This window comes from Molothrus aeneus, chromosome 1, assembly GCF_037042795.1.
Source record: "Molothrus aeneus isolate 106 chromosome 1, BPBGC_Maene_1.0, whole genome shotgun sequence".
NCBI lineage: Eukaryota > Metazoa > Chordata > Aves > Passeriformes > Icteridae > Molothrus > Molothrus aeneus.
Window position 1 is genome coordinate 46,141,575 of NC_089646.1, and position 10,116 is coordinate 46,151,690.

Sequence of the window (10,116 nt, forward strand, 5' to 3'; positions counted from 1 at the left end):
TCTTGCTCTCTGTTTTCACGAAGCTAAACTCCTGCCAGCACCATTCCTCATAGATGTTTTGCTCTTCTGAAGCTGGGAGGAGCACAGGGAAGGGTGGCTTTGCCCCTGCTGTACTTGTTGGACCTAGGATGACAAAGCTGACCTTGTAGTTTCCGTGCTACATTTGTAAGTTTCCTATTATTCTTACAATCTTCTTCTTACTGTAAAATATGAACAACAAATTTTCTTTGAAAAGCCAAAGAGGAGGAACTTTTAGAAGATTCCTCATCCTTCTTACCAGAGCAGTGTTGCTTTATGTGTCCAACCCTGTTGTCACAGGGAATACCAGGATGGAGGGATTGAACAGGGGACAGCCACTGGCTGCCTCCATAGGGAAATTGTCCTGAGCACACGTGTTCCTCCTGCTGGGGGCCAGAAGAAGCATCACTTTTTGGATCTTCCATTAAATCCTTTGGCACTCAAGCCAGAGTGGAACATCTCTGGTGGTCCCAACCAAAGGCATGCAGACTAAAGGAAAGAAACCTCAGCTCTTCCCCAAGGAAAAGGAAATGTGGAAGTGGCCATGTCTGAAACAATGTATTGTGATGCCTGCAATCCCTAATGAACCTCATGTTATTAAAAATGGAGGATGTTCTGTAAGATCTTGTGCCACTGGTGGCACTGCTCAGCTGCTTGTGGCTCTGTGATGCAGCAGAGGAAAGATGAAGCATGAAATGTACATATATTTATATAAACAACAGAATTAAAGTTACTGGGTGAGCCTACAGAAGGAGTTCCCTCAGCACTACGCCATCCACAGCTGACTTCAACAGCTGTGCTAACCCACCCCACTGATGGCCTCCACCCTAATTGACCATGGTCCAGGAGTTCAGGACCTGCTCCAGGTCTTTGCCTGAAGGTCCAGGAAAAGACCAAATAGTTCAGAGTGAAATGATTAACCATAAAACAGGTAATACCTTTCTGAAGTCTCTCAGCACAAGGACCAGAACAGCACACTATTCACACACCCCAGCAGCCAGGTTGCTTTTGGCTTCAGTCAGTGAAAGGGCTGGGTAGGCAGAGGTGGGTAAGAATTTGGGAGCTGTGAGCTAAAAGCTTGTTTTAGGCCTTGGACACTTCTGTGGCACTGGGTAGTCCTAACAAGAAACCCAACCCCATGGCCCTGCTCCCTGTGCCTGCCCACCCAGCCCTGGTGTTTCTCAGACCAGAGGTTCTCTCCACATGAGGTGCACCCTCTCCCTGTCATCCTTTGCAAGGAACAGCCCCTCAGCACCTCTGCTCCTGCCTGGCACAGAGGGAACACACTTCCCACCTCTGTGGTTATAGAATGAGACCTCTGGTAGAATGAGCCTCAGAAGGGAGGGATCTCCTCTGCCCCTGCACCACTGAATCTTGTGATTCCTGTTGCCTTTACTGCTCACTCCCTCTCCTGTGCAAGCACTGAACCCCACTGCCAGTCTCTCTTTTGACAAATAAAATAAAAAGCTAAATTAAAGTTACATTTCTCCATCTCAGAAGACACCACAGACAGGGAAGAAGCACAGATTTGTGAGATTCAGCAAACAGAGCTAAACCAAAACACCTCTGGGAGCATAAATATAAACCTGCTAGGGGAGGTCACTAAACTAATGGAGAGCATAAAAATAAACTCCTTGGGGATAGATGATAGGATATCAAGCTGTGGTGTACAAAACAAAACAAAAAAAATATGGTTTATTGCTTTTATATATAGAAGCACTCAGAGGGAGTCCAAAGGTAGCAGCTGGGGACTGTTCCAAATACAGCTGAAAACAAATCACAACCATTTTAGTCTCACACCCAGCAGCCTCTCCACTCTGTCCTGTGCTGTGCAGACAGGTCAGTGTCTGCATCACGTCCCTGTGACTCCCCTGTCCTGCTGTGCTGGAGCCCGGGGCCATCCAAGCTGGCAGCAGCCACGAGGCACCCCAGGGCCTGCAGCATCTCTCCAGGAAGGAAGGAGAAACCCAAGATGCTGTGCTGCCAAGAGGTGAGGCCAGCTGCTGATCCCAGAACATGGCTGCTCTCACCTCAGCCCTTCTAGAAAGCTGGCTCTGAGCCTGAGGCAGGGAACACAACACCTGAGCTGCTTGCCAGCCTGGCAATGGAGAGCATGTCTCAAGAAGCTGTGTTTAGAAAACACTGTTTGGGAAGCACAGCAGCTTGTAAAAGAAAATGCAGGAGGGAAAATAAAACCCACAACCTCTACTGCTTTGCAGCAATGCCCCATGGACAGCTTGGTTTCCCACTGCAGTGTCAGTAGCTTCTATTTCTATCACACCCATTAACAAGGATCCCAAAAGTGAGGTCTCTGCCATTCAATGGTTTACCCTGTTTCTGTGTTTCTCAGGGCCAGTGAGGCCACATCTTGAGTGCCAGGTCTAGTTTTGAGCTCCCCAGCCCAGGAGGGGCATGGACCTAGTGAAGTGAGTGCAGGGAAGTAGAAGGGATTTGGGGAACTGTTGTGTGAGCAGAGAGCAAGAGCTGAGACTGCCCAGCCTGGAGAGCAGAAGGCTCAGGGGATCTCAAATGCCTGATGGGGAGGGTAGTGAAGACAGAGCCATGGGCACAAACTTAAATACAAGAAATTCTGCTTAAAGAGAAGAGAATCCTTTTTCTCTGTGAGGGTAGTCAGACCCTGGCCAGGTTGCTGAGAGGGGCTGTGGAGCCTCAATCCTTGGAGACACTCAAAGCCTGACTGGACATGTGGCCCTGGCCAATGGGACCTTGCTCTGAGCAGGAGGTGCAATCTGGTGATCTCCAGAGGTCCCTTTCAACTTCTGTGCAAACACAGCCACTGAGCAAGGGATCCTACATAACTTATTCCTCTTCTGCAGTCACAGGAGAAAAACAGGGATTTCAGGAGCAGACAGCTGACCTCAGACACCTGATGGACAAGCTGTCATGTAAACGCCTTCCTACAGAACAAGGTTAGCCAGAAAGCCAATAAAATAATCCCTTGTGGGAAGTGATTTCTACACTGTAGTGCTGCCAGAGCTCTAGATACTAACTAGGTCTTGCTGCTCTGCCAAGTGTGATCAGCAGACAAGAGCTGAAACTTCACTTAGTTATTCAACCAGAAGGAAATTGGAAACAAACTCCACCAAATCACCAAAAAGAAAATGAAATATATATATATATTTTAATATTAAATGTTCAATCCAAACACTCAGTTCAGGAGTGCACAGATGAAGATGTGAATTAGATCAACCACAGTGAAATATTTGCTTTACTGTTAGAGCAGAAGAGTCCAAGGGCTGCTTGAATTTCATCTGGATTCATGTGCAATGTGGACATTGCTCTGTCACTGGGAAGGCATTGATCCAAAGCCCCTGAGTGTCAAGCCATGCTGACATGGGGATCCAGGCCCAGGAGATGGGCAATGGCACAGGTCCCACCTGCCCGAGCACCGACACACAGGTGCTGCAACACACCTTTATCAAGGTAGCTCTCACACTTTGTTCTATAATACATCAGGGCAGAAAGCCAAACCCCTAAGTGACCTTAAACCAGTCAAATTTTAGGAAACACTCCAGTAATTGCACTGATTATAAACAGGGTTAAACAATTGGTTCCATTGAAGAGTGAGGACTTGGAAGGAGCTGTGTGGGTGGGGTGCTGTGTATCTACAGCAAGTGACTGACAAGTTTTGTACCCAGCCTAGAAACTGAACTTGCTTTCAGAAAAGAAGAACAATAATTAGTGGGGTTTGTTCCTAAATTAAAATGTATGCACCAAAAAAGAATGCAAACACGGGAAGTAGTTGTAGTGTATCACTGGAGAAAGGTAAACACTCCTGAAAGCATAGTACTAGGAAAAACTCACCTTACAGATAAAATATGGAGAGCTTGAAAACAGCCAGAAATCATCATTAACTTTGCCTTCTTTTAAACATTCAGAGAAATTGTTTGCCAGCCTGTATGAGTAGCCTATTTTTAAGCCTGCTGAAACTACAGACGTGGGTAGTGCTCACAGCCAGATATAAAACCACCTCATGACTTTGATCAGGTGATAAATGTCCATTAAAGAAGTAGAGCAGACAGCCCTGAAGGCCACACTGCAGCGAGCAAAGCAAATATTCAGCCTTTGGTTCATGTGCTAATGAGGGAGCTGGGATGACCCTGGAGGTTTTGAGTCTCAGGAACTGGCTGCATCGAGTGAGGCAGAGCTCAGTAGTGAGATATTGCCTTGTGGTCACCATCCTCTCACCTTCCCTGCAGGGCCAACAACACCACTCCTTCCCTGCTCTCCTTGCCCTTTCCCAGTGCTCTGAACTCACACTCCTTGGGAATTAAAGTTGATCGTTTCAGAGACAGGGACTTCAAGTTGCATTAAATTTGTGTATTAAAAAAAGCAAGAGACTTTATGGCTGTAAAGCTCTGGACCTTAAAATAGGATATACCAGAATGAGGTGGAATCACTCCAAAAGGAAACATAAAGGAAAAATCTCTAACCTCAGAACAAGCACTAAGTTTCAGCTTAATGATTAAAATTAAAATTGATACCTGAGCCTTCAAGAGTGAAGGGATGCACTGTTCTCATCATCTTTTTCTCCTTCGAGGTGGCAGGAAGGGGAATGTCTCTCCTGTGTTTTGCTCCTCAGTGACGGAAAGCCACCAAGTCATGACCTAAAGGACTGTGAATTGGTGGAGATGTTTCTGCTACAGTCAGTGTTCATGAAGCAAGCACAGATTTTGTAAAGCATCTTGGGAAAAGGTCACTGGTAGAGATATGATCCACTGCACCATTCATGGAGCTGGGTTATTGTTCTGCAGCCTTCCACCTAATTTGGTGTATAATTAGGTGTTACTTATACAAGAGGTCATTCATGTCAAGAGAAGCAGTACTTTCCAGACTAATTTGAGTTTTTCCTACATATATTAATGCTTTCCCAAGTACCTCTCCAACTACTTGAGATGTCAACTACTTCAAGTACTGCCTCTTCATTCAGCACTGAAGCAGCTTTGTGGCTGTTCTGTGGTGAAACCTGAGGACCTTGCAGTAGCAAACTTCACACAGCAGCTTTACTGTATTCCAGTCAGGTTCAGGTGAGGCTAGAGTAAGAAATATATTGTAGACAGAGGTTTATAAGTATTTCACACCAACACTGAGAGAACACTCATCAAAAAATTAGGTTCTGGAGACCTCTGTCCTGAATTTTGTTGATTGGGAGTGTGGGGAGAAAGGCAGAGAAGACATGAAAATACAACAGTAGGAAAAGAAAGGAGGGTGATGACAAAAATCCATCTTTCAGTGGTGTTTGGAGCAGATTCGTTGATGCATTGTTCAGCCTCTGGAGCCTGAGCTGTCTTAGGTCCAGAAGTGCTCCTTTCCCAACCATAACTTGGGCACAGATTCCCCACAGGCTGTATTGGGAAGCATTCTTACAGAAATCCATCAACTCCTTTCAGCTGAAGCTGTACCTCATCCTTTAACCCAAATGGGTGACCATAAAAACCTAAGAAGTGAAGAGTTTGACCTGCAGAACTGACCAGCCAAATGTATAAAATTTCAGAATACATAGGTATATGGCCAATTGCCCATTTCCCTAAGATGTTCGGCAAGCAAAAATAGTCTTCTGAGATATTAGACACATACATGAGCCCATATGCCCTGTTGGGACGGTTTGAGGTACTTAGAAATTTGTTTTATTTGTTTTTCAATAACCCAGAGAAGAGATATTAGAGAGAAAGATCTAATTGCTTGCTGTTTTTTTTTTTTTTTTTTTTATTGCTCTGAAAGATTAACCTATAAAATGTTCACCAAACAATCATACTGGAATATTTTATTAGTTTATTAGGCCTTTGGTTACTTTTTAGGGTTTGCCTCTTGTTAAATAAACTCTCATTAACTTAAGGAAACTAACTTGGGAAAACATATTAACTGTTTATAAGCTTTTGAATGGGTAAAGCATTCAGCTGTGAAAGGAATTAACAAGTATCTCAACAGGTTTGATTTGGCAGAAAGTAGAACAGTTGTAATTTACTATGCAAATGTGAAATCTAAAAAGATTCAAGCTGTTGAGCTAGCCCCTTACTAAAATGATAATTGTTATACAAAAATATTTATCACTGCGTTTTTCTTTAAAGCCCTCATTTCTGAGGATATCAGGGATGTTTTTCCAAGTAGCCTCACTGATAGTTTTTGTCTCATGGGAAGCTGCCATTGGATGTCCAGGTCTTCAAAGTTGAAAGCTTTAGGCTATCATGGCCCACAGTGCACATGCAGAATTTAGTATGAACAAAACTGTACTTAGCAGCTTAAACTGTAGAGCAGTAGGGGTTTTTTTCCCCTTTGAAATTAGGCCTGTATTGCAAAACAACACTTCTGTGCATTTGTTCCTGGGTTACTTTTTCCAGAAGCCAGCAATTAAATAAAAGTAGCATTCTGAGAGGAAAAACACACCACTAGTTTGCTTCTCCTTTATTTTAAAAAACCACACAGCACCTTTTAAATAAAAAGCATTTGCAATGATGAATTTGAAGCAGATGCTAAAACAATTTGGCTTAAGAGCCTGCAGTTCATACTCCTGAGACCAAGTGATGAATATCATTTAAGGACAGGTTATCCTGTGCAGAAAACTAGATTTACAGATGTAATTAGCAACTGTTTTGCCACCATTAATCTCATGTAGGAAGGGAGGTGTCCATATGGGCCCTGTCTGCCATTTTTAGCCCTTAAGGTAAAGACCAGTATGGGATATTTTCCCCATCATGGCAAGTGGCAAAGGTGATATAGATCACCTTCAGGCAAAACCATTCCCAAGGTTCCTGAGGAACACCCAAGCCTGTCCCCATTTAATTAAAGGAGGTGAAAGGGAAGTGCCCCCTTACCTCTCTCCATATTTACCCAAACCAACCCACCAGAGAATGCAGCCTCCAAAAGAAATGGCAACCAACAAGAGCAACCAACAACTGAAATTAAAATAAAAATTTAAATAAATTAACAATTTATTAAATTAAATATTAAAAAGAAACTAAGTATTAAATAAATGCAACTGGAAATTTTTAAAAAAACCTTTCAAAGTTTTACTATAAATAAATAAATAAATAAAAAAGGGAGCACACACTTTACATGAAACATTTAGTTGGTTCTAAACAATACTTTCTCAAATCAAATAACCTCCAGTTACAAAAAAAAAAAAAAAAGTTCTGTTGCAAAGATGACTGGATACTGCCAAAACATTTTATCTCATTTTCTTCTGAGAAAACACTTTTCAGAAAGTGAGGTAATTTTTTCTAGTTTCCTATCTCAAAAAAGTGCTGTGTGCTGAGCGAGTGCTGCTCTGTTGAAGTATCTTTGACAGGATGCATCATGGCAGTCCCTCTTCAGCTGTGAGTGACTGCAGCAGTTGTACCAGGACAAATGCACACATTTGTATACAAAACGCACTCACAAATGGAGCAAGGAACAAAGCAGTTGCTGGGTCTTTGAAGATCCATCTTGCCCAGAAGCGTAAAGCCTGGTTTATGTGCGGCAGTGTAGCAATTCCTTAAGACCAGAAATGGATACAGCCCAAACCACAAGAACCACCTTTTATGTGTTAAGTGTTGCTAATTGAAACAATTTGCCACGCTTCGTTTGTGTTGAAGAAACTTCTGGCACGTTGTTTCAAAGTCCTTGTAAGAGGACCCTTCCTTCCTCCAGGCTGGATCAGTTCTCCCTGCCACAATTCCTCAGTTTTAATGAAGATCACTAAGCTGGATGTAGAAAGATGTTTATACTCAAGAAATATATCCTCCACTTTGTTTTTGTTTTTAGCTTCAAAGTTTTTGGGGAGGCAGATTTGCTCCCACCTTTGTGTATATCAGAGTCTGCAGTTAGATGCTGGCTGGTGAAGGTGTGCACATGGATAAGTGATATCCAGTGTTTTGCTTTCTCCTTCCTCCCCCCAAAACATTCACAGACTTAAATATTTGCTCTGTCACACTCACAGGTACCCCAGCATAGTTTCTTCAGAGTAACATGATTTTGTCCCCCCCTAGGGTCAAGGAGTTGAAGTCTGTTTGTCTGGTGTTTACAATAAAAATTACTTTCTCATTTCCTACAGGTGCTCTACAAATTTTTCTGTAATGCAACAAAAGAGTAACTTGGCTTTTGGTCTATCTGGAAATGTAACTACACTATTCAGAAACAAGTTTAAAAATAAAGCAATTACTGAGTATTTTCATAGCTCAAGATTGTCTAAACCTTACAAATTCAAGCCCAAGAAGCAAGAGGTATCTTTTCATCTTTGCTGGTTTGGGCAACAAAACCCTGAGCTTCTCTTTGCTCTTCAAAAGCAAATTACCTTTGGGCCAGGAGTTCTGCAACTGCTATCCTCCTATGGACACCCACCTTTCAATTAACAGCTAATCAGATTTAGAAAGTCTCATTTTTAGATGAAGACCACTGCCAGGGAATTACTCCAGGATTTTTTTTACTCACATCTACATCTGTTTTAAGTGGCAGTTTTGGACAAGGCCTAGGGACTGGATGATCTTTGCCAGGTTTCCCAAGCTTTCCAAGAGGAGATCTCATTAATTAAGTTTAGGATCCATCCCCAGCAATTACTGGGATCCTCAGTAGTAAGGATTTCAAGCATCATTTTCTATGTACGTTAAACTTGCCCCAAAATAAATAAATTCATAAATAATAAAAATCCCCAAAAGAACAATCAGTATGTACTGATTCCATGAGCTTATATTTAGAACAAAATGGGCTTCACACATTTCCATAAGGATCACTGCTGGGCTGAAGGACTGTTCATAAAATGTGCTATTATCCCTGAAATGAAATTAATTTTGAATTCAATTTTATGTGTCAGTTGGGCATGGATAAATTACAAACATCTCAACCCTACTGAGAAGCCACTGAACTGTTTATTTTTATATGAAATCTACAAGCATTTTACAACCCTTCTCCTCAATGATCTGAACACATGGCTTTGAAAACAGTCATTAACAGCATATCACTGGCTACACACGAATGAGGGCATGCACAGAGAGCAGTTTATTATCCCAGGAAACCAGGTTCCCTAGAAACCCCCTTCTACTGCCCAGGGTGATGGCATAGCTACCAACAGGCAGACACCAAAATACTTCATCCTGAGTTCACACACACACACAAAGGAGATACATTAGTTACTCCAGCTGGCGGTAGCATTATCATTTATTTATTTAATAATAATAAAAAAATTAAGTCACAACTTTCTCTTAATGTAAAACAAACTGAAATCTGTGCCTGAGCTCTTTTTTTACACACACCAAATAAGCATAGTGAAGGTCAACCTTAGAGTGGGGACATCTATAAACTAAGGTTTATACTGTCGCATGAAAAGCTGAATTGGAGCACATAAAAGTATCAGTCAACAAGAATCATATTCTCAAGGATCAAGAGGCTGTGAACAAATGCCCAACCTCCTTTATGTTTTCTTCCTGTTGGTGACAAGGGACACGAACTAAAAATTTCATCTAAGGAACTGAAGAAGTTGAGCTAGAGGGATAAGAAAGCCTTGAATTTCTTTTACAGACTATTCAATAAAACAGAAGTGAGGAACATTGATCAGACAAATGCACAACTGGACTACTCTGATAAAATAGGTTTTGGCAATTCAGTTACCTGAGAAAAACTGATACCAGTATTGCAGAAATCTTTTTAAGTTCTCAAATGACATCAAAATCATCCAGTACACTTTGATTCCAGTGAGTAGCCAGAGATCTCGGGATACACATTTCTGTATTGAAAGTGATAAAAATGAGCAGGAAGGTACCTGGAACAATTAAAGGCACTTTTAGCTAGCATGTATTTTGATAAATGCTACAGAAAACTGTGCCAGGTATGACATTATACTGATTTGTGTAGAGGTCCAAGCAGTATTAACACACTGTTAAATTCACACACTTGACCAAATAGTCAATGAGCAGTGCCAGCATAGTTAACACAGGAAGAAATCCACACTTTTACTTAATGTAAACAGTAAGGTTTCTAATAAAGGCATTTTAGTTTTAAATATTATTATATGTTTAGCATCATTGCATGCAACACTTGTCTAAAAGGTTCATGTCACCTCTGTGTATCACTAGGCCAGAAACAGTCATGGTAAGGTTTTTGGAGGGA